Raw genomic sequence first — 25991 nt, forward strand, 5'->3', positions numbered from 1 at the left:
ACACCAGGACCTTCTGCCCTATTTCTAAGGTGCGCTCTCTGGCCCGCCGATCGTACCATACGCGCTGGCGCCGCTGGGCCACCTGCATGTTCCCACATACAGCCTGGGTCAGCTCCTGTAGGCGGTCCTGGAATTCCAGCACATAGGGTACAATAGGTACCCCTTCTATGATGCCCTCCCCTTCCCAGTGTTCTAGCACTAAGTCTAGGGGTCCCCTTACCCGTCTTCCGTATACCAGTTCGAACGGGGAGAACCCCGTGGATTCTTGGGGCAACTCCCGATAGGCAAACAGGAGGTGAGGCAAGAATTTCTCCCAGTCCTTGTAGGTCCTGGTAAAAGTCCCAATGAGTTGTTTTAACGTCCCATTAAAGCGTTCACACAACCCATTGGTTAGCGGGTGGTACGGGGCGCTTCTAATGGACTTTACGCCGCACAGCTTCCATAGTTGGTGGGTCACCTATGCTGTAAACTGGGTACCCTGGTCCGAGATAATCTCCCGGGGAAATCCAACCCGTGAGAAAACCTGGAGCAGGGCAGCCGCCACCGTCTCTGCTAGTATGTTAGGTAACGCAACCGCCTCTGGATACCGTGTGACATAATCTACCACTGTCAATATATACCTTTTCCCTGACGGACTGGGTTTGGCTAACGGCCCTATCAGATCGACCGCTACTCGGCTAAATGGTTCCTCCACAATGAGGAGGGGGCGTAATTTGGCCTTGCATCTATATCCCCTCTTGCCAATGTGCTGGCAACTGTCACAGGTCTGGCAGTACTGACGAACTTCATAGGTTACCCCCGGCCAAATGAAGTTTTGTGTCAGACGATGCCTGGTGCGACTGACGCCGAAGTGCCCGGCCAAGGGTATGTCATGAGAGATACGCAGTAACTCCTGCCTATACTTCTTGGGAACTACCAGCTGTCGTTTTATAGTGGGGCTCATCCCTGAGTGGTGCTGCTCTGTGATCCGGTAGAGGAGTCCCTGCTTCCATATAAACTGTTCCCCTTCCAGTACCCCTCTCCCCTCCTGTGCCTTCCCACGATATCCCTCCAATGAAGGATCCTCAAGTAACTCCCTCTCAAATTCATCTGGGGTGGCTGTTGTGAATTTGCTTTTTGCTCCCTCTAGTGGTTACTAGTTTTTTGACTCTGGTTTTTCTGTCATTCCTTTTATCCGCACCTGGGTCGTTAGTTAGGGGTGTTGCTATATAAGCTCCCTGGACCTTCAGTTCTATGCCTGGCAACGTAGTTATCAGAGCTAGTCTGCTGTGCTCTTGTCTACTGATCCTGGTTCCAGTTATATCAGCTAAGTCTGCCTTTTGCTTTTTGCTATTTGTTTTGGTTTTGTATTTTTGTCCAGCTTGTTCCTAATCTATATCCTGACCTTTGCTGGAAGCTCTAGGGGGCTGGTGTTCTCCCCCCGGACCGTTAGACGGTTCGGGGGTTCTTGAATTTCCAGTGTGGATTTTGATAGGGTTTTTGTTGACCATATAAGTTACCTTTCTTTATTCTGCTATCAGTAAGCGGGCCTCTCTGTGCTAAACCTGGTTCATTTCTGTGTTTGTCATTTCCTCTTACCTCACCGTCATTATTTGTGGGGGGCTTCTATCCAGCTTTGGGGTTCCCTTCTCTGGAGGCAAGAAAGGTCTTTGTTTTCCTCTACTAGGGGTAGCTAGATTCTCCGGCTGGCGCGTGTCATCTAGAATCAACGTAGGAATGATCCCCGGCTACTTCTAGTGTTGGCGTTAGGAGTAGATATATGGTCAACCCAGTTACCACTGCCCTATGAGCTGGATTTTTGTATTCTGCAGACTTCCACGTTCCTCTGAGACCCTCGCCATTGGGGTCATAACAGGTGGCCCAAGAAATGTGTCTGGCTATGGGAATACGTGTAGGGCTGGGATGTCTTACCTGGGCCTCCTCAGTGTGATTCCGCCTCCGCAGCTCGAGCTTGTCTCCGGGTGGTCACAGGATATGTTTCAGTCAGAGGGGCAACCGAGAAGGCAGACAACATGGGCCCTAAGTCATTTCCCAGCAAGACGTCTGCAGGCAAATCCTCCATCAAGCCGACCTCAACAAGGCCATCCCCGACTCCCCAGTTCAGGTGAATCCTGGCAGTGGGCAGTCGATGTATGGCTCCCCCTGCTACATGGACTGCCACTGTCCGGTCCGTCTTCTCTTGGTCCCGGACGAGATGAGGCTTCACAAGGGTCAAAGTTGCTCCGGAATCTCTTAGTCCCTGCATGCGTTTCCCATTAACCCACACGACCTGTCGATGCTGTTGTCGATTATCTGCCCGGGCTGCCTGCATGGGGTCTACTTCATGCAGCACTTCCTCCATTTCTTCCACCACTTGGTTAGTTGTAGCCCCCAATGCCGGGTCAGCTTCGCCTTGGTAGCAGTGTACAGCGGCCCAGCTGAAGGTAGCTGTTCCCGCCTTTGGCCACTGGGTATGCTGAGTCCGGTTGGGACATTGTCTTTGCAGGTGGCCCAGCTGACGGCAGATGTGGCATCACGCCCCAGGGGAACTGTGGTAGGCCGAGTTTCTAGCTGGTCCCCCTACAATCTTCGGTGGTTTTGGGCCCTCCAGGTCCATGGGTGGACCCTTAGTGACCATCTTTGATCCGGACAACTGAGGCCTCCTGGCGTCATGATGTTCTTCGGCCAGACGAGCGGCATCCTCAAGAGCCATTGGCCGCCTGTCCCGAAGCCATTCCTGTGTCTCGGGGGTTAGTCCATTAAAGAATCGTTCTAACAAGAAGAGCTGGAGGATGTCCTCCTTAGTGGTTGCTTGGCTCCCTTGTACCCACTGTAGCAGTGACCACTGTAATTTACAGGCCCATTCAGCGTGGGTATCGGTTACTCGTTTTATAAGTCCGCGGAACTTTTGGCGGTATGCCTCTGGTGTCAGAGCATACCGGGCCAACATCACTTCTTTGATCCGCTCATAGTCCATACAGTCCTCATCAGGTACCGTGCGATAGGCGTCCACTGCCCGGCCTGTCAGCTTGCTGGCCAGAATCTGAACCCGTTCCTCTGGCTTCACTTGATGAAGGGCACACTGCCGCTCAAAGTCCTGCAGAAAGCCATCAATGTCTTCCTCTGCCTCCCCCAACTGTCGGAAGGCATTAAACTGGATCTTTTTGTGGCTTACTGTTGAAGGTACCTGGTCGGAGGCCAGAGCTCCCCCTGCTTGCTGACTCTCCTCTCTCCGCTCTGCCATCTCCATCTTGGCCAGCTCCACTTTGCTCCGCTCTGCCATCTCCATCTTGGTTAGCTCTATCCTGGTCCGCTCGGCCATCTTTTCCTTCAGATCAGTACGCACATCAGCCATCACCTCTTGTATGATCTCTACTGCAGGGTTTGGGCCATAGAACGCCAGTCTGTTCTTTACCTCCCTCTGGAATTCAGTCTCCTCCACGTTCACATTGGAGGGCGCTGCACTGTCGTGTCCCATGATGGCTGCTATCAAATCCGCTTTTGTTTTGTTGCTGGCGATTAACCCTCGGGCTTCCACCAGATCTTTTAATGTAGTCCTCTTTAACTTCTGGTAGTTGTTTTCCATTCATTCCTTTCCTCCTGTAGAAGGGGTATCACATCCCGCTGTCTGCCACCAGTGTAACGGGGTCTACAAAGCTGGGGTACCTCTCAGTACCACCCCATGTTTCAGGAGGTCCACTTTGCTTTGGCTGGAGTCTGAATGAAGGACGCTTGCTGGAATTGCTTGATTACATGAGAGCATATAAAAGCTGACTGCTTCTCCATGTATTTCCAGTCTCACAACACTTTATTCACAGGACACAAAATATATTACATAAATACAGAGGGCAGGCCAATAAAAAAGCAGCAGGCCAGACATACATTACAATAGCCGCAGGGGGCCGGAGCCTGCCGATATTTACTGTGGGGATTACAAAGGTGGGGGGAGGACAGAAGGGGGATATCTTGTCCCCTCTGCCCAGGGGCACAGCCTGTGGGCTGATGCATCTCACATGGAACCTATTATTCATACATATAACTGCACAACATTCTGGGTGCTGAGTGGTTCCGTAACAGTTATGAACTTCCGAGTTCTAATAGTGACGCTGTCGTTCATCTTGGTACCGTCTGTGGTAGGGAGGAAGGAAAGAAAAAAGGACTCACTTTGGTGGTGGCAAAACTACCGGCTTTGGAATGATTTACGACTCTCTAGACTATGCCAAGAAGAATGAACCCAAACACAGACTGGCCAGGCATAGTCTCTATGATAAGAAAAAGACTTCAAGAAAACAGCGTAAAGAAAGGAAGAACAGAATGAAGAAGGTCAGGGGTACAGCCAAAGCTACCATGGGTGCTGGTAAAAAGAAGGATTAAAGGATCCAAAGATGCTGTCTGTATGAAGATTGTACCTCAGTTTTGGACCTTGTAATAAAATGTATAAAAATCGAAAAAGAAAAAAAAAAAAAAAAAAAAAGAAAACAGTCTGAAGCCAACCTCAGAGTTAACCTTCAGGGCTTAAGAAATAAGTTTTATTATACTCACCCGGGGAGGGGGGCTTGCGGTCTGGTCCAATGGCTGTCGCAGGTCCGGGGCCTCCCATCTTCTTATGATCAACACCTTCCTGCTTGTATCATCGCGTTCCTGCACAGGCGTACTTATCTGTCTGGTTGAGGGCAGAGGAAAGTACTGCAGTGTGCAGGCACCGGGAAAGGTCAGAGAGGCCCAGCACCTAAGCATTGCAGTACTTTGCTCTGCCCTCAACAAGACAGATAAGTACGCCTATGCAGGAACACAGTGCCGGGGAGCCATGAAGCAAGCAGGAGGGCGGTGATCATAAGTATATGAGAGAGCGCCGGATCAGGACCTGCGACACCCATCGGACCGGACAGCCCCCCGGGTGAGTATAATAAAACATATTTTTCTTATCTTTCAGATCGGATCGGGGGCTTATCTACAGCATTATAGAATGCTGTACATCAGCCCTGAAAGGTGATGGCTGTATCTTATATTGGCCAAACCTCGTGACAGGCTCACTTTAACCCATTTGCACCGCAGCCCATTTTCGTTTTTGCGTTTGTTTTTTGCTCCCCTTCTTCCAAGAGCCATAACTTTTTTATTTTTCCGTCAATATGGCCATGTGAGAGTGTTTGTTTTTTGCATAACAAGTTGTATACTTGAACGACATCATTGGTTTTACGATATCGTGTACTCAAAAATAGGAAAAAAAATCCAAATGTGGTGAATTTCCAAAAAAAAAGTGCAATTCCACGTTTTTTGGGATTTTTTTTTTTACAGTGTTCACCAAATGCTAAAACTGACCTGTTACTACTATGATTCTCTAGGTCATTTTGAGTTCATAGACACCAAACATATCTAGGTTCTTTTTTATTTAAGTAATGAGAAAAATTCCAAAGTATTAAAAAAAAACCAATTGTGTCATTTTCCAAGACCCGTAGCGTCTCCATTTTTCGTGATATCAGGTTGGGTGAGGGCTTATTTTTTTTCATGCCGAACTGAAATTTTTAATGATACCGTCGTGGTGCAGATACGATCTTTTGATCGCCCATTATTGCATTTTAAAGCAATGTTGCAGCGACCAAAAAAAACGTAATTCTGGCATTGACTTTTTTTCTCGCTACGCCGTTTAACGATCAGGTTGATCCTTTTTTTTTTATATTTATAGATCGGGCAATCCTGAACGCTGCGATACTAAATCACTTACACCTCACGAGGAACGTCGTAAAGAAAAAAAGAAAACCAATTCTTCACCTGCTCTTGATTTCTTTTATTCTGGCTCCCAAAGATCACACTATGGCTCAGCTCACATTTATCCTGCGCTCTATGCTGAGCGCCTACACTAGGGTTTCCATGTAAATCTCTGAAATACTTGATTCAGGCGGAACCCCTGACAGAAGATTGCCTATAGTGAGGCAGATTGAGGCACTGTGAACGTCATAGGACCTGTGATCAGGCGGTGTCTGTCTTTTTAGGTGTCCATAAAAGCACAGTCAACCACAGTTTTGTGCGACTCTGAAAAGAAGGACACTCCTGAACAGAGGCCAGACGGAGTCCAGGGTAACTCTAGTGCCTCATTATAGTGAACGGATCCCTTGGGGGTTTCATCTGTCAGGTCACTTGGAGATTTAGATGTAAACCCCAATGTAAGTGCTCAGCATAGAGCACAGGATAAATGTGATCCAAAACGTTATGTAAAATGTTCCCAATAAAAGCTTACAATCAATCCACAATAAAAGCAAGTCCCAACTCAGGTCTGTCATCAGTTAGCAAAAATATAGGGGCTTCCACATTACTGGAATGCTCTGGAAAACCAAAATGGTTCCTTGCTCCCCAGATTAAATTCAGTAAATTATAAGCTCCCAAATCTAAATTCTGTCCTCTCTTCTGAGTGCCAGTGTGCCTAATCCACATTTTGTGTCCACAAGTTTGGCATTTCTATAGCAATAAGAGCCCGCCTAATTTACAGGTGCCTGTCTCCAGGTAGTTTGCAATTTTCACTCAGCATCATCCACGACTACTTGTTTTTGGAAAACACCCATGGAGTCAGCATAGTCACTACACAAGCTCCCAAAGGGGTATAATTTCCAAAATGGGGCCACATGAGGGGGGGGATTCTGCTCTTCTAGCACTTAGGAGCTCTGTATATGGCATCCGCAAACTATTCTTGGAAATATGTGCTCAAGGAAGCAAATAGCGCTCCGTCCTTCGAAAGTCCCACAGTATGGTTAAGGAGTACTGTACCGCCACATGTAGGGTATTTCTAAATTCAGCAGAAATTATGGGACATATTTTGGTGCCATTTTTAACCTTTTTCCAGTATGAAAATGTAAAATCTGGGGTTAAAACTAAATTTTGCAGCTAAAAGCAATTTTTTTTTCTTCACTGCCCAATGGTAAAAAATTATTTAACACACCTATGGTGTCACTTACATCATTACACCCCTAAATGAATTAAGAGAGGTGTAGTTTGTAAAATGGGATCACTTCAGGCACCTCGGGGGCTCTGCCTATGTGACATCGCCCCTCAAACCAGTCCAGCAAAATCTGAACTCCAATATGGCGCTTCTTCCCGTCTGAGCTTTGCACTGTGCCTCAAAAATAATTTTTTACTCAATGTTACAAACTTCAATGAAGCACCTGGAGTTCAAGGTGCTCATCACAAATCTATATATGTTCCCTGAGGGGTACAGTTTTCAAAATGGTGTCACTATTTAGGTACATCAGGGTCTCTGCAAACACGACAGAGTGCGCTAATTATACCAGCAAAGTTAAAATTCAAAAAGTTAAATGGCGCTCCTTTCCCTCCTAGCTCTGCCCAAACAGTGGTTTTCCCCCCACAAATGGGGCATCGGGCATGCTCAGGAGAAATTGCACAAATTTTGGGGTCCAGTTTTTCATGTTACCGTTGCGAAAAGAAAAAAAAAATTAGGTCTAAAGTAAAATTTTGGGGGAAAATAAAAATTTTTAATGTTTATTTTTTTTTTTCCCCCCCACATTCCAAAAATCCCCCCCCCACACACACACACACACACACACTCTCTAAAGAAAAAAAAATGGTTTTGTAAATTTTGTTGGCAAAATGAGAAATCGCTGGTTAACTTTTAACCCTTATAACCTCCTAACAAAAAATAAAAATGGTTTCAAAAATTTTGCTGATGTAAAGTAGACATGTGGGAAATTTTATTTAACCATTTGGTGTGATGCAACTCTCTGATTTAAGTGCATAATTCAAAAGATTAAAAATTGCTAAATTTCCGATTTTTTTCACAAATAAACTCAAGTCATATAGAAGAAATTTTACCACTATCATGAAGTACAATATGTCACGAGAAAAAAGTCGCAGAATCAGTGAGATCCGTTGAAACGTTTAAGGGAATCTGTCACCTCATTTTTCGCATAAAGCTGCGGCCACTGCCATCAGGGGCTTATCTACAGCATTCTGTAATGCTGTAGATAAGCCCCCGATGTATTCTGAAAAATAAGAAAAACAAGTTAGATTATACTAAATCCAGGGGTGGGTCTGGTGCGGTCCAGGTCCGATGGGCGTCGCAGTCTGGGTCCGGCACCTCCCATCTTCATGCGATGACATCATCCTCCTTGCTTCGTGTTGCGGCTTCTGCGCAGGCGTACTGATTTGCCCTGCTGAGGGAAGAGCAAAGTACTGCAGTGCGCAGGTGCCAGGAAAGCTCAGAGAGGCCCAGCGCCTGCACACTGCAGTACTTTGCTCTGCACTCAACAGGGCAAATCAGTACGCCTGCGCAGGAGCCGTGACACGAAGCAAGGAGGATGATGAAATCGTATGAAGATGGGAGGCGCGGGACCCAGACCGCAACGCCCATCGAACCCGTACTGCCCCTGGGTGAGTATAATCTAACTTGTTTTTCTTTCAGGTTACATCGGGGGCTTATCTACAGCATTACAGAATGCTGTAGATAAGCCCCTAATAGCGGTGCCCGCAGCTTATATGCGAAACATGAGGTGACAGATTCCCGTTAAAGAGTTATTACCTCAAACTGACAGTGGTCAGAATTGTAAAATTTGGCCTAGTCAGGAAGGTGAAAATAGGCTTGGGGAGTAAAGGGGTTAAAAGAGGTTAAAGGGCTTAAAAGAAGTGGTGTAGCAAATGAGATCAGTACAACTGGGATGGACCTTAGATACATTTAGACACACCATAAGGAGAAAGACAAGACAAACAAGGGAGAGGGGGAAGGGAAATACTGTATATTTGGAGGTGAAGCATACTTGCTTATGTAGTTGTGTCTAGCTTAAAAGGGGGACAACACCAGAAAAAAAAAGTCAAACGGAGTCTATGGCTGAATTCCTTTATTCGGGGATTCAGACAAAATTTCTTGACAGCCAAGAACAGTGGCTCAGAAGTGGTCTGAACTGAGCCTAAATATGCTTCAACCTTTCCAAACTGGAAGGTTTTTACTTCCTTTATTCCAAGAGCCATTACTTTATTTTTCGTTCATAAAGCCAAATGAGGCCTTGCTTTTTGTGGGACAAGTTGTACATTTGATTGGCACCTATTTTTACCATTCAGTGTAGTGGAAAACAACTGTTAGTGTGTGACATTGTGGAACAAAAGACAATTCTGCAACTGTTTTTAGATTATTGTTTTAACGGTATTCATTATATGGTAAGAAATGATCTAACAGCATGACTCTCCAGAGGAGTTTGAATACGTGAATGTGTGTTTGACATCACTGTAATCAGTTAGGACTGGGTTAAATCCTAAGTCTTCATTAGATGCCTCTAGCTTGCTCTAACCATGAACCAGGGCCTGTCTTCACTAGGTGTGTCAAGCTGCTGGGTACGGTGACCCTACCCCAAGATGTGAGCTGTAGCTGGGAGAAAGATGAATGGAGTGAGTGGGAGTCAGACTGGGAGTCTGCTGGCTGTAGCAGAAGCAAGAATCCCTCCATGAAAAGAGTCTGCAAGTATCAGTGGTTGCTATGAACAATAGCTGTTTTGTGTGACTAGCTCAGCCATGTATGAGTAGCCAGGGTCTGTTCTGCTTGGTCAGCACCTGGATAAGACTAGGGATTTATGTTTCTGAGTTTATTTTGGTGCTGGGCAACCTGTGCAAAGCAATAAAAAAAACTGTTCGTGTTTGGACCAAAACTATATTGCCTGTGTGAATGCTACCTATGGCCTAATGCCTAGCAGAGAGGAAATCCCTACCTCACTAGTTTGGGGTACACTTGACATTTTGATCGATTCTTATTGCATTATTTTTGTTGTTGCAGAATTGCAGAGACTGAAAAAACACCATTCTGAAGTTTTGGATTTACTTATTCTGGTTACTCCTTTTAGAGACCGAGACAATATTATACTTTGATGGATGGGACAATTACGGAGGTGAAAATGCCAAACTTTTCATTTGTATGCAATTTTTTGATGTACTGCCATACCAAAATATTTTATATATACACACACACACGCGCAGTGGGTGCTAAAAGTATTCAGACCCCTTTAAATTGTTCACTCTTTCAAAAGTTGCATTTGAATTTAGATTATTGTTTTAACGGTATTCATTATATGGTAAGAAATGATCTAACAGCATGACTCTCCAGAGGAGTTTGAATACGTGAATGTGTGTTTGACATCACTGTAATCAGTTAGGACTGGGTTAAATCCTAAGTCTTCATTAGATGCCTCTAGCTTGCTCTAACCATGAACCAAAAAAAGTTCATTTTTTTCACATTAAAGTACACTCTGTGCCCCATCTTGACTGAAAAAAAAACACAGACATGTAGAAATGTTTGCAAATTTAAAAAGAAAAACAAATATCACATGGTCATAAGTATTCAGACCCTTTACTCAGATTTAAGTCACATGCTGTCCATTTCCTTGTGATCCTTCTACTCCTTCATTGGAGTCCAGCTGTGTTTAATTAAACTGATAGGACTTGATTTGGAAAGGCACGCACCTGTCTATATAAGACCTCACAGCTCACAGTGCATGTCAGACCAAATGAGAATCATGAGGTCAAAGGAACAGGCCAAAGAGCTCACAGACAGAATTGTGGCAAGGCAGAGATCTGGCAAAGCTTACATAAGAATTTCTGCAGTACTCAAGGTTCCTAAGAGCACAGTGGCCTCCATAATCCTTAAATGGAAGAAGTTTGGGACCACCAGAAGTCTACCTAGACCTGGCCTTCCAGCCAAACTGTGCAATCGTGAAAGAAGAGCATTGGTGAGAGAGGTAAAGAAGAACCCCAAGATCACAGTGGCTGAGCTCCAGAGATGCAGTAGGGAGATGGGAGAAGGTTCCACAAAGTCAACTATCACTGCAGCCCTCCACCAGTTGAGCCTTTATGGCATAGTGGCCCGAGGGAAGCAGATTCTCAACGCAAGACATATGAAAGCCCGCATAGATTTGCTAAAAAACACATGAAGGACTCCCAGACTATGAGAAATAAGATTCTCTGGTCTGATGAGACAAAGATAGACCTTTTTGGTGATAATTCTAAGCGGTATGTGTGGAGAAAACCAGGCACTGCTCATCACCTGCTCAATACAATCCCAACAGTGAAACATGGTGGTGGCAGTATCATGCTATGGGGCTGTTTTTCAGCTGCAGGGACAGGACGGCTGGTTGTCACTGAAGGAAACATGAATGTGGCCAAGTACAGAGATCTCCTGGATGAAAACCTCATCTAGAGTGTTCTGGACCTCAGACGGCCAAAGGTTCACCTTACAACAACAGCTAAAAAACACAGCTAAAATAACAAAGGAGTGGCTTCAGAACAACTCTGTGATCATTCTTGACTGGCCCAGCCAGAGCCCTGACTTAAACCCAATAGAGCACCTCTGGAGAGACCTGAAAATGGCTATCCACCAACGTTCACATTCCAACCTGATAGAACTGGAGAGGATCTGCAAGGAGGAATGGCAAAGGATCCCCAAATCCAGGTGTGAAAAACTTGTTGCATTATTCCCAAGAAGACTCATGGCTGTTCTAGCTCAAAAGGGTGCTTCTACTCAATACTGAGGAAAGGGTCTGAATACTTACGACCATGAGATATTTCAGTTTTTCTTTTTTAATAAATTTGCAAAAAATACTTAATTTCTGTTTTTTTTCAGTCTCAAGATGGGGTGCAGAGTGTACATTAATGAGAAAAAAAAAAGAACTACGTTGAATTTACCAAATGGCTGCAACGAAACAAAGTAAAAAATGTAAAGGTGTATAAATACTTTCCATACTCACTGTATATAGTGAAAATCGCGTTCTCTTGAGCATCAACTGCAGGCTCATCTTGATGGCAGCACCGTAATGACTGGCACAGGAATCTTCAGCAGATCCATGGCTGCCATAACCCATTGGCACGAAGAACAGCACTACCCCTGACCATGCACTGTATATACTGCATCATAGACTGACAGTGGCATTAAATTGGTAACAGCAGTGGTCAGACGCACTGCTATTAGATGTAGATGATTGCTGTGTGAGGTCTCCCACGTATATGTTGAGAATATGGCTTGAAGGATTGTCTCAAATTTTTAGGTGGTTAAAACTGCAAAATGTAGGGGGGGGGGCAATTTTGTGATTTACTACTTTAAAAAATTTCTCTGTTTTTGGTAATGGTGAGGATTTTTTTTTATTTGTATAATGTACAGCTCATTGTTTATGTTACCGACCACGCTGCACTTTCAGAGTAGTCTGTTACCTAATTGAGGACTTTGGGTCACAGCACACTATTCTTTAAAGAATGTAAGCCTCGCTTTAAAGGCAGCAGGTCAGATCCAACCAGTACTTGTTCTTCTCTGGCGCTATAGAGGCAAAGCTGCCTCTGTTTGCAGCCAGGAAGTGGGCTTCGCTTGATCCAGTGGCATGATCATGCCCTGGTGCGAACTGTCAATCTTCAGTAGCACACCACCCTTGACAAAGGGAAGCCTGTGGATGGAAGTGGAGCACTCCAGAAGAAAAGAAGTTGACACAACCCATTTAAAATGGGATTTCAGCTTCTCATTAGTCATTTTGCTTGCCAAGAAAAAAACGTATTTGATTTCTTGGGAATGTCCAGTTTAGATACATTGATAGTTTGTTCTGCTTTTTTTTTAACCAACTCCTGACCAACGCAGTATGTATAAGTCCAAACGAAGAGGAAAGCAGCAACACTTCCGTTTTGTGACGAAGAAACCTTAGTCCTTTATTTCCAATATAAATTCATGGACAAGGTAAACAGGCCAGGGACAGTGCAAGTAAAAAGGACGACGGCCGTTTCGCGTTAACCACGCTTCCACGGGTCCAGATATGTCAGATAACATGTCATTTCCTTTTATAGAAGCAGTCATGTGACAGTATTTGCATATCATTAAAACATACCATAAAAAGTTCAAAATAGAACTAATCATTAACAAATGACAATAATTCAAACATATATGTAATTTCGTTGATTGACTTAGTAATACATATTAGCTACAAGAAAGGACAAATAAATTTTTTTTTATAAAAAAAAAAAAAAAAATTATAAAAAAAATTCCTCCTTACAAAAACTCCTTCTACAAAAAGCACGAATAGTCCAGACGTTCATTTAGTCCCAAAGGACCTTGCGCGTTTGTTTTAATTATCCATTTTGCCTCATGCTTTAACAGGATTTTTATTATGATCACCGCCACAAGGTGGTAAATTAACCACATCCAAGCCCGCAAAGCGAAAGCAGCGGGAATTGGAATCATGTGCTGTCTGAACGTGCTGTATAAAACGAGGTGAACCTTGGAAGTGTTCCCGAAATCTAATATTCATCGATCGAATAGTTTTTCCAGTGTAAAAGAAAGAGCAGGGACAAAGGATGATGTAAACAACATATTTTGTCTTGCAAGTGATCAAATCCTTTATTTTATGTTGTAAAGGGCCAATCTGCAGGAAATTCCCTGTTAGGCTACTTTCACACTAGTGTCGGTACAGGGAAGTCGCCATGCGTCGGCCGGACGTACCGACGCACGTTGTCAAATAAATGCACAACGAGGGCAGTGGATGCAGTTTTTCAACGCATCCGCTGCCCCATTGTAATGTCCGGGGAGGAGGGGGAGGAGTTTCGGCAGCGCACGCGCGGTCGAAATTGGCGGACGCGACGCACAAAAAAGTTACATGTAGCTTTTTTGTGCCGACGGTCGGGCAAAACACGACGCATCCATCGCACGACGGATGCGACGTGTGGCAATGCGTCGCAAATGCAAGCCTATGGAGAAAAAAACGCATCCTGCGGGCAAATTTGCAGGATGTGTTTTTTCTCCAAAACGACGCATTGTGACGTCCGTCACACAACGCAAGTGTGACAGTAGCCTTAGATGATACTGGCAAAAACTGCAATCCCCACATTTGAAATTTCCTTTTGGGGTATTCAGAGTTAACCAGTTAACATTTGATTGAGAAATACGATTTTTTACTAAAAGATCTGATAAATTGTGTGTTCTTTTGTAAACAAAACGGGGAGTTATTTTACCGCATGTATTTAGAGCATTGTCTGATGCTAAAACCTGCCAATTTTTACGAATTGACGCATGTATAGCTTTATCCAAAGGCGTATGTTGAAAGCAAAAATTAAAAACTTTTTTTGCTCAGGTGTAGCCATCTGAAGTAAAGAGGAACGCGGTTTTCTTTTCAAGAGTTCAGCTTGCGTTTTATTTTTTACCCCCTGTTCAGATTCATTTAACAATGATAAGGGATAACCTCAATCAACAAAACACTTTTTTAATGCATCCAGCTGCTGCTGAAAACAAGTGTCATCGTTATTAATTTTTCTTAGACAAAGCATTTGGCTATAAGGCAGGCTTTTCTTAGTAAAATAAGGATGAGCTGAATCAAAATTCAGCAGCGAATTAGAAGCTGTGGGTTTTCTGTGTACTTTTGTTAGAATGTTGCCATCACAAATACTAATATCAATGTCTAAGAAATTTAGACTATCTTGCCCAAAGCATGATGTGAAGCACATGTTTTCGTTATTAACAGTATTAACCCCTTAATCCCATATGACGTACTATCCCGTCAAGGTGACCTGGGACTTAATTCCCAGTGACGGGAAAGTACGTCATATGCGATCGGCCGCACTCACGGGGGGAGCGCGGCCGATCACGGCCGGGTGTCAGCTGACTATCACAGCTGACATCCGGCACTATGTGCCATGATCGGTCACGGACCGCTCCCGGCACATTAACCCCCGGCACACTGCGATCAAACATGATCACAGTGTTCCGGCGGCACAGGGAAGCATCGCGCAGGGAGGGGGCTTCCCTGAAACGATCGGTAAGAGGCGATGTGCTCACCTTGTACTGAGCGTCTCCTCCCTGCAGGCCCCGGATCCAAAATGGCCACGGGGATACTGCCGGGTCCTGCAGGGAGGTGGCTTAACAAGTGCCTGCTCAGAGCAGGCGCTGGTAAGCCAGGAGCGCAGCATGTCAGATCGCTGATCTGACACAGTGCTCTGCAAAGTTTCAGATCAGCGTCCTGTCACTATACAGTGACGTCCCCCCATGGGACAAAGTAAAAAAAAAAAGTTCCCAGAAATACATTTATTTATCTAAATTAAAAAAAAACAATAACAGTACACATTTAGTATCGCCGCGTCCGAAACGACCCAACCTATAAGACTGTCCCACTGGTTAACCCCTTCAGTGAACACCGTAAAAAAAAAAAAAAGGCAAAAAACAACGCTTTATTATCATACCGCCGAAAAAAAAGTGGAATAACACGCAATCAAAAAGACGGATATAAATAACCATGGTACCTCTGAAAACGTCATCTTGTCCCCCAAAAAAACGAGCCGCCATACAGCATCATCAGCAAAAAAATTAAAAAGTTATAGTCCTCAGAATAAAGCAATACAAAGATCAAAACTATTTTATAGAAAAAATAATTATCGTATAAAAGCGCCAAAACATAAAAAAATAATGTAAATCAGGTATCGCTGTAATCGTACTGACCCGAAGAATAAAACTGCTTTATCGATTCTACCAAACGTGGAATGGTATTAACGCCCCCCCCCAAAAAAAAAAAAAAAAAAAAAAGAAATTCATGAATAGCTGGTTTTTGGTCATTTGGCCTCACAAAAATCGGAATAAAAAGCAATCAAAAAATGTCAGATGCCCGAAAATGTTACCAATAAAAATGTCAACTGTCCCGCAAAAAATAAAGCCTCACATGACTCTGTGGAACAAAATATGGAAAAATTATAGGTCTCAAAATGTGGTAACGCAAAAAATATTATTGGCAATAAAAAGCGTCTTTTAGTGTGTGACGGCTGCCAATCATAAAAATCCACTAAAAAACCCGCTATAAAAGTAAATCAAACCCCCCTTCATCACCCCCTTAGTTAGGGAAACATAATTTTTTTTTTTTTTTAAATGTATTTATTTCCATTTTCCCATTAGGGTTAGGGTTGGTGCTAGGGTTAGAGCTAGGGTTGGGGGTAGGGTTGGGGCTACATTTAGGGTTGGGGCTAAAGTTAGGGCTAGGGCTGGGGCTAAAGTTAGGGTTAGGATTACATTTACGGTTGGGATTAGGGTTAGGGGTGTGTCAGGGTTATGGTTGGGATTGCGATTAGGGGTGTATTTGGGTTTCAGTTAGAATCGGGGGGTTTCCCCTGTTTAGGCACATCAGGGCTCTCCAAACGCGACATGGCGTCCGACCTCAATTCCAGCCAATTCTGTGTTGAAAAAGTAAAACAGTGCTCCTTCCCTTCCGAGCTCTCCCGTGCACCAAAACAGGGGTTTACCCCAACATATGGGGTATCAGCATACTCAGGACAAATTGGACAATAACTATTGGGGTCCAATTTCTCTTGCTACCCTTGGGAAAATAAAAATTTGGGGGGCTAAAAAAACATTTTTGTGGGAATAAAATTAATTTTTATTTTCACGACTCTGAACCCCCAATTGTTTACAGTTTATAACGCAAAGTTCTCACAACACATCTAGATAAGTTCCTTGGGGGGGGTCTAGTTTCCAATATGGGGTCACTTGTGGGAGGTTTCTACTGTTTAGGTGCATCAGGGGCTCTGCAAATGCAACGTGACGCCTGCAGACCAATCCATCTAAGTCTGCATTCCAAATGGCGCTCCTTCCCTTCAGAGCTCAGCCATGCGCCCAAACGGTGGTTCCCCCCCACATATGGGGTATCAGCGTACTCAGGACAAATTGCACAACAACTTTTGTGGTCCAATTTCTCCTGTTACCCTTGGGAAAATACAAAACTGGGGGCTAAAGAATAATTTTTGTGAACATTTTTTTTTTATTTTCACGGCTCTGCGTTATAAACTGTATTGAAACACTTGGGGGTTCAAAGCTGTCAAAACACATCTAGAAAAGTTCCTTAGGGGGTCTACTTTCCAAAATGGTGTCACTTGTGGGGGGTTTCAATGTTTAGGCACATCAGGGGCTCTCCAAACGCAACATGGTGACCCATCTCAATTCCAGTCAATTTTGCATTGAAAAGTCAAACAGCGCTCCTTCCCTTCCGAGCTCTGCCATGCGCCCAAACAGTGGTTTACCCCCACATATGGGGTATCGGTGTACTCAGAACAAATGGCACAACAACTTACTATATAGAAGAAGCCTTGTCCCAACTGAATCAAACAAACACCTATATACGGCTACAAAATAACCCAATCCCTAAATATAAAAACATATTGAGGTTTTTTTTACAAAAAAATGTGGAAAATGGGGTCCTGACTAAAAAGGAAAGAGAAAAAAAAACTATTTCCCCCGTTTCCGTGTATCCCACACTGGTATACGTTATCTAAAATACACAAGTCAATCTCCCAACCACCCGGAAGACCAATTGTATCTGGTTTAAACTCAATTACAGAGCCTTTGTCACAATACCTCGACTGGTGTTTAAAACCACTTTTACCACAAATTCCTTCTTTTGTGAGGGATAACCTCTATCAACAAAACGCTTTTTTAATGCATCCAGCTGCTGCTGAAAACAAGTGTCATCGTTATTAATTTTTCTTAGACGAAGCATTTGGCTATAAGGCAGGCTTTTCTTAGTAAAATAAGGATGAGCTGAATCAAAATTCAGCAGCGAATTAGAAGCTGTGGGTTTTCTGTGTACTTTTGTTAGAATGTTGCAATCACAAATACTAATATCAATGTCTAAGAAATTTAGACTATCTTGCCCAAAGCATGATGTGAAGCACATGTTTTCGTTATTAACAGTATTAAGATATGCTACAAATTCTTCAAACTCAACTTTATTTCCATCCCAGACGATAAAAATATCGTCCACATAACGTATATAACTTTTTGTGTGTTTTAAAAAGGGATTTTTTTTCACTAAAAAGGTTGGCGAAAACGCAAGTGACGGGTGTGCCCATGGCGGTCCTGAACACTTGTAAATACCACTGATTGAGAAATTTGAACGCATTATAAGTTAATACAAAATCTAAACCTTCTAAAATGAAGGTGATAAACTCAGGTGATTTATGCGAATTCTGTAAAAAATATTTAACTGCCAAAATTCCCAGATTGTGAGGAATTCTGGTGTAAAGACTTTCTATATCAATTGATGTTAAGGCAAAACTTGGTTGCCACTCAATAGAACTTAACACTCTGAGAAAGACGCCAGAATCCCTCACAAAAATTAAATGAATCTGAACAGCGGGTAAAAAACAAAACGCAAGCTGAACTCTTGAAAAGAAAACCGTGTTCCTCTATACCTCAGACGGCTACACCTGAGCAAAAAAAGTTTTTTAATTTTTGCTTTCAACATACGCCATTGGATAAAGCTATACACGCATCAATTCGTAAAAATTGGCACATTTTAGCATCAGACAATGCTCTAAATACATGCGGTAAAATAACTCCCCGTTTTGCTTACAAAAGAACACACAATTTAACAGATCTTTTAGTAAAAAATCGTATTTCTCAATCCAATGATAACTGGTTAACTCTTAATAAATAATACTGAATAAAAAATAGTTTTTGCCAGTATCATCTAACAGGGAATTCCCTGCAGATTGACCCTTTGCAACATAAAATAAAGGATTTGATCACTTGCAAGACAAAATACCTTTACATTGTCTTTTGTCCCTGCTCTTACTTTTACATTGAAAAAACTATTCGATAGATGAATATTAGATTTTGGGAACACTTCCATTCAGTCTCCACTGGCAAAGGCTCACCTCGTTTTATACCGCACGTACAGACAGCACATGATTCCAATTCCCGCTACTTGCGCTTTGCGGGCTTGGAAGTGGTTAACCCCTTCACCCCCGGAGCTTTTTCCGTTTTTTCGTTTTTCGCTCCCCTCCTTCCCAGAGCCATAACTTTTTTATTTTTCCGTCAATATGGCCATTTGAGGGCTTATTTTTTGCGGGACGAGATGTAATTTTGAACGACATCATTGGTTTTACCATGCCGTGTAACAGAAAACGGGAAAAAAAATTCCAAGTGTGATGAAATTGCAAAAAAAGTGCAATATCACACTTGTTTTTTGTTTGGCTTTTTTGCTACGTTCACCAAATGCTAAAACTGACCTACTATTATGATTCTCCAGGCCATTACGAGTTCATAGACACCTAACAAGTCTAGGTTATTTTTTATCTAAGTGGTGAAAAAAATTCCAAAGTTTGCTTAAAAAAAAAAAAAAAAATCACGCGATTTTCCGATACCCGTAGCGTCTCCAATTTTCGTCATCTGGGGTCAGGTGAGGGCTTATTTTTTGTGCCCCGAGCTGACGTTTTTAATGATACCATTTTGGTGTAGATACATTCTTTTGATCGCCCGTTATTGCATTTTAATGCAATGTTGCGGCGACCAAAAAAACGTAATTTTGGCGTTTTGATTTTTTATTCGCTACGCCATTTAGCGATCAGGTTAATCCTTTGTTTTTATTGATAGATCGGGCGATTCTGAACGCGGTGATACCAAATATGTATATGATTGATTTTTTTTTAATTGTTTTATTTTGATTGGGGCGAAAGGGGGGTGATTTGAATTTTTATATATTTTTTATTTTTTTTATATTTTTAAACACTTTTTTTTTTTAATTTTGGCATGCTTCAATAGCCTCCATAGGAGGCTAGAAGCATGCACTACACAATCGGCTCTGCTACATAGAGGTGAAGTACAGATCACCTCTATGTAGCAGAAAAGCAGGTGTACTTTGAACGCCGACCACAGGTGGCGCTCAAAGCAGTTGGCCATCAACAACCATAGAGGTCTCAAGGAGACCTCTGGTTGTTATGGCAATGCACCGCTGACCCCCGATCATGTGACAGGGGTCAGCGGTGCGAGCACTGAGCGCTAGTTAAATGCCGCTGTCAGCGTTTGACGGCGGCATTTAACTAGTTAATGGGCGCGAGCGGATCGCGATTCCGCTCGCGCTCATTGCGCACACATGTCAGCTGTACAAAACAGCTGACATGTCGCGGCTTTGAGGTGGGCTCACCGCCGGAGCCCACCTCAAAGCGGGGGTTCTGCCAGCTGACGTACTATTCAGTCAGCTGGCAGAAAGGGGTTAATTTACCACCTTGTGGCAGTGATCATAATAAAATCCTGTTAAAGCATAAGGCAAAATGGATAATTAAAACAAACGCGCAAGGTCCTTTGGGACTAAATGAACGTCTGGACTATTCGTGCTTTTTGTAGAAGGGGTTTTTGTAAGGAGGAAATTTCTTATAAAAATTTTTTTTTTTTTAATTTTTATAAAAAAAATTATTTTTGTCCTTTCTTGTAGCTAATATGTATTACTAAGTCAATCAACGAAATCAGATATATGTTTGAATTGTTGTGTCATTTGTTAATGATTAGTTCTATTTTGAACTTTTTATGGTATGTTTTAATGATATGCAAATACTGTCACATGACTGCTTCTATAAAAGGAAATGACATGTTATCTGACATATCTGGACCCGTGGAAGCGTGGTTAATGCGAAACGGCCGTCATCCTTTTTACTTGCACTGTCCCTGGCCTGTTTACCTTGTCCATGAATTTATATTGGAAATAAAGGACTAAGGTTTCTTCGTCACAAAACGGAAGTGTTGCTGCTTTCCTCTTCGTTTGGATTTATCTACATGTTTCTTCCTGGCAAGCACCCTCCACCAAGTGACTTTACTTTCATAATGTGCCAATGATTCAGAGTGTATCCCTCTATACCAGTAAGTAACTCATTACATTTATCTCAGTGCCATTCATTTTTTCTTCTATTTGGACTGCAGTATGTATAAGTCATGTCAATTATGCGATCACAGTGACTAAGCGCTTGATGATCACAGAGCATATGGAATCATCCCCCTGGGGGGTGGCAACAACTCCCATCCACCCCAAAAACTATGATCACTGTGATTGACTGTTGAATTCTGAATTTCCACAGATTTTTAGAGCACATCAGGGGCTCTAAAAACACAATATGGTGCAGACCATTCTGTCAAAGTTTTCTCTCCAAACCCATCACTCCTTCTCTCCCAAGAGCCCAAACAGTAGATTTCCTCCACATATGGGGTATCGGCATACTCAGGAGAAATTGCACAACAATTTTTGGGGAACCGTTTTGAGGAAAAAACCTGATTTTGCCATTTTCAAGGCTCTACATTATAATTTTCTGTGAGGTACCTGGGGGTTCAAGATGCTCAACACATCTAGATAAATTCTTTGGGGGGTGGACTAGTTTCTAAAATGGTTCACTTTTGAGGGGGTTTCCACTGTTTAGGCACATCAGGGGTTCTCCAAATACAACACAGTGTCCGATTTAGATTCCAGCCATTTTTTAGTTCAAAAAGTCAAATGGCGCTCCTTCCCTTCCGAGCTCTGCCGTGCACCCAACACAATGGTTCCCCCCACATATGGGGTATCAGGATGCTCAGGGGAAATTGCACAACTAATTAAGGGGTCCATTTTCTCCTGTTACCCTTGTGAAAATAAAAAATGTGGGTCTGAAGTGAAATTTGGGTGAAAAAAAGTTAAATGTTAATTTTTGTGCACCCTGAAGGGTGCACTTTAGAATGGTGTCACTTTTGGGTATTTGCTGTCATATAGGTTCCTCAAAGTCACTTGAAATGTGATGTGGTCCCTAAAATAAAGATTTTGTAAATTTTGTTGTAGAAATGAGAAATCACTGGTCAAACTTAACCCTTTCTAACTTCCTAACAAAACTAAATTAAGATATGTAACAATAATACATGTAAGAGGAAGGACCAAGTAAAGCAGAGCAGTTTAGTTAATGCTTACCCATGGTAGTCACAGGACCACAATAAGCTTTGCTTATATGGATTAGCCTGTTTAACCCCTTTTTGATATTGGGCATAATAGTACGCCTATGCCAGACTCCTCATTTGGTAAGGGCTCCGGCGCCGAGCTCGCACCTTTCTGGGCACATGACAGCTGATCTATACAGCTGACATGCGCCAGCAACAACAGATGGTGGAATCGCGATCCACCCGCGGCTGTTAACTAGTCAAATGCCACAATCTCTGACAGCGGCATTTAACTTGCGCATACCGGAAGTGAGTTTATAATCCCACCCATCGGTGACCCTGTCACATAATCGCGGGTCACTGATGAGCTGGCATGACAAGCAGAGGTCTGCAGCAGATCTCTATGGTTGTCATTGCCAGATTGCTATGAGCACCACCTTGTGGTCAGCGCTCATAGCAAGTCAGCATTTGATCATTGCCTGTGTAGCAGAAGCGATCAAAGTACTGCAACTTTTAGTCTCCCATTGAGACTATAGAAGCATGCAAAAAGTTAAAAAAAAAAAGTTTTAAAAAATATAAAAAAATTCATGTCACCCCGCTTTATTTTGTATCGCCGAGGTCAGAATCGCCAGATCTATCAATATATAAAAAAAGAATTAACCTGATCGCTAAACGGCGTAATGAGAAAATAATTTAAAAAAAAAAAACAGTATTATGTTATTTGGGGTCTGTGAACTCGCAATGACCTGGAGAATCGTAATGGCAGGTCAGTTGTAGCATTTAGTAAGCATCTTTTAAAAAGAAAAAAAAAATAAAGACAAAAAACTGGAATTGCACTTTTTTTTGCAATTTCCCCGCACTTGGAATTTTTTGTTCCCATTTTCTAGTACCCAACACATTAAAACCAATGGTGGCGTTCAAAAGTACAACATGTCCCGCATAAAACAAGCCCTCATGAGGCCATTTTGACCGAAAAATAAAAAAGTTATGGCTCTGAGAAGAAGGGGAGCAAAAAATGGAAATTCAAAAACTGAAATACCCCTGATCGTTAAGGGGTTAAAAGCAATTCATCTACCGCATACAGTAAAATCACAGCGTATGCACATAGAATTAATAGATATAAAAAGGTCAGTGACACATATAGTTAGTGCAGTGCTTGTGTAGCTTACCATCTTAGACCATGTACATACACTAACGTATGAAAGCAAAATATAGCATCATATGTGAAGTACAATAATGTAACAAAGTATATATAAAGGATTAAGGATATGGTTCTAACAAGACACAAATAGAAATCATATAAGAAACCGAAGTGAATGACCAAAGTAGAAAGATAGTAGGTAAAAAATAAACTTTTATTGATAATATTTAAAAACCAAAGTTAGCCATGAGATGGCGCCACACAGTGGTTAGCAAATGAGTACAAAGATATCCTAAGAAAAAGCACAAAGGTACACAAAATAAAGCTGTAACTAGTGACTAACAATGCGACACAGAGATGGCACATGGTCAAGAAAATTATGGAAACTAAGGTAAGGTATGAGCCAAATAGTGTGTCACAGATCACAGGTGACATATAAAAACACATAGTAGATAAAGTGTTTACCAAAAATGCAGTGCGGCGTCAGGAGTCCCAAAGATTCGGGTCAGACCTGACTAACCACCACCTTTCTTTACTTGATCCTTCCTCTTTGGATTCCTCATTGTTGCAAATTATATGTTTTTAAGCATGTACAATAAAATGTAATTTATGTCATCTATTTCGTCGAGTGGTTTAATGAATACTTTGCATTCATAGGTAGCCTGTCCTGGAGTAACACACTCCCAAATATTTTCTTCTTTAATAACAATGGAGAAACAGATAATGACATCTCTCTAGCCTTATACAAGGTTACATGCTTTTTGAATATTTGCATGACTCTTACATACACATGTGTAGGGCACCTCACTTTGGCTCAGGGGAGGGGAGGAATACTTTGTACAAAGAAGATATTATTTCTCTACTGCTTAAAAATCTCACAGAAATTCAAAGAATGTTCTCAGTGTAATGTCTTGAAAAACGATAAAGGTTGCACCATGATTTATCAAGAATGAATACTCTAGAACATTGAAACCGGACCCAACTTTTGAAGGATGCCTTGACATGGCAGTTGGGCTCACATACACTACAGACCAAAAGTTTGGACACACCTTCTCATTTAAAGATTTTTCTGTATTTTCATGACTATGAAAATTGTAAATTCACACTGAAGGCATCAAAACTATGAATTAACACATGTGGAATTATATTCTTAACAAAAAAGTGTGAAATTATGTCTTATATTCTAGGTTCTTCAAAGTAGCCACCTTTTGCTTTGTGACTGCTTTGCACACTCTTGGCATTCTCTTGATGAGCTTCAAGAGGTAGTCACGGGGAATGGTTTTCACTTCACAGGTGTACCCTGTCAGTTTTAATAAGTGGGATTTCTTGCCTTATAAATGGGGTTGGGACCATCAGTTCTGTTGAGCAGAAGTCTGGTGGATACACAGCTGATAGTCCTACTGAATAGACTGTTAGAATTTGTATTATGGCAAGAAAAAAGCAGCTAAATAAAGAAAAATGAGTGGCCATCATTACTTTAAGAAATGAAGGTCAGTCAGTCCCAAAAATTGGGTAAACTTTGAAAGTGTCCCCAAGTGCAGTGGCAAAAACCATCAAGCGCTACAAAGAAACTGGCTCACATGAGGACCGCCCCAGGAAAGGAAGACCAAGAGTCACCTCTGCTTCTGAGGATAAGTTTATCCGAGTCACCAGCCTCAGAAATCACAGGTTAACAGCAGCTCAGATTACAAACCAGGTCTATGCCACACAGAGTTCTAGCAGCAGACACATCTCTAAAGCCTCCGTCACACATAGCGAGATCGCTAGCGAGATCGCTGCTGAGTCACAAGTTTTGTGACGCAACAGCGACCTCAGTAGCGATCTCACTATGTGTGACACGTACCAGCGACCAGGCCCCTGCTGCGAGATCGCTGGTCGTGTCGGAATGGCCTGGGCCGTTTTTTGGTCGTTGAGGTCCCGCTGACATCGCTGAATCGGTGTGTGTGACACCGATCCAGCGATGTCTTCACTGGTAACCAGGGTAAACATCGGGTTACTAAGCGCAGGGCCGCGCTTAGCAACCCGATGTTTACCCTGGTTACCAGCGTAAATGTAAAAAAAAACAAACAGTACATACTCACCATCTGATGTCCGTCAGGTCCCTTGCCGTCTGCTTCCTGCTCTGACTGAGTGCCGCCGTACAGTGAGAGCACAGCACAGCAGTGACGTCACCGCTGTGCTGTACTTTCACTTTCACTTTGCGGCGCTCAGTCAGAGCAGGAAGCAGACGGCAAGGGACCTGACGGACATCAGATGGTGAGTATGTACTGTTTGTTTTTTTTGGTAACCAGGGTAAACATCGGGTTACTAAGCGCGGCCCTGCGCTTAGTAACCCGATGTTTACCCTGGTTACCCGGGTGCTGCAGGGGGACTTCGGCATCGTTGAAGACAGTTTCAACTATGACGAAGTCATTCCCCTGATCGTTGGTCGCTGGAGAGAGCTGTCTGTGTGACAGCTCCCCAGCGACCACACAACGACTTACCAACGATCACGGCCAGGTCGTATCGCTGGTCGTGATCGTTGGTAAATCGCTATGTGTGACGGGGCCTTAACAACCGTTAAGAGGAGACTTTGTGCAGCAGGTCTTCATGGTAAAATAGCTGCTAGGAAACCACTGCTAAGGACAGGCAACAATCAGAAGAGACTTGTTTGGGCTAAAGAACACAAGGAATGGACATTAGACCAGTGGAAATCTGTGCTTTGGTCTGATGAGTCCAAATTTGAGATCTGTGGTTCCAACCACCGTGTCTCTGTGCGAAGCAGAAAAGGTCAACGGATGGACTCTACATGCCTGGTTCCCACCGTGAAACATGGAGGAGGAGGTGTGATGGTATGGGGGTGCTTTGCTGGTGACACTGTTAGGGATATATTCAAAATTGAAAGCATACTGAACCAGCATGGCTACCACAGCATCTTGCAGCGGCATGCTATTCCATCCGGTTTGCGTTTAGTTGGACCATCATTTATTTTTCAACAGGACAATGACCCCAAACACACCTCCAGGCTGTGTAAGGGCTATTGACCAAGAAGGAGAGTGATTGGGTTCTATGCCAGATGACCTGGCCTCCACAGTCACCAGACCCGAACCCAATCGAGATGATTTGGGGCGAGCTGGACCGCAGAGTGAAGGCAAAAGGGCCAACAAGTGCTAAGCATCTCTGGGAACTCCTTCAAGATTGTTGGAAGACCATTCCCGGTGATTACCTCTTGAA

General features: G+C 43.0%; 1 protein-coding gene across 8 annotated transcripts in view; it reads right to left on the reverse strand.

The window, feature by feature from the left end:
- Positions 1-25991, reverse strand: part of PIP5K1C (phosphatidylinositol-4-phosphate 5-kinase type 1 gamma) — a 291197-nt gene that overhangs the window by 105431 nt on the left and 159775 nt on the right. The gene's annotated exons all lie outside the window — the stretch shown is intronic.

This window comes from Ranitomeya variabilis, chromosome 1 (assembly GCF_051348905.1).
Source record: "Ranitomeya variabilis isolate aRanVar5 chromosome 1, aRanVar5.hap1, whole genome shotgun sequence".
NCBI lineage: Eukaryota > Metazoa > Chordata > Amphibia > Anura > Dendrobatidae > Ranitomeya > Ranitomeya variabilis.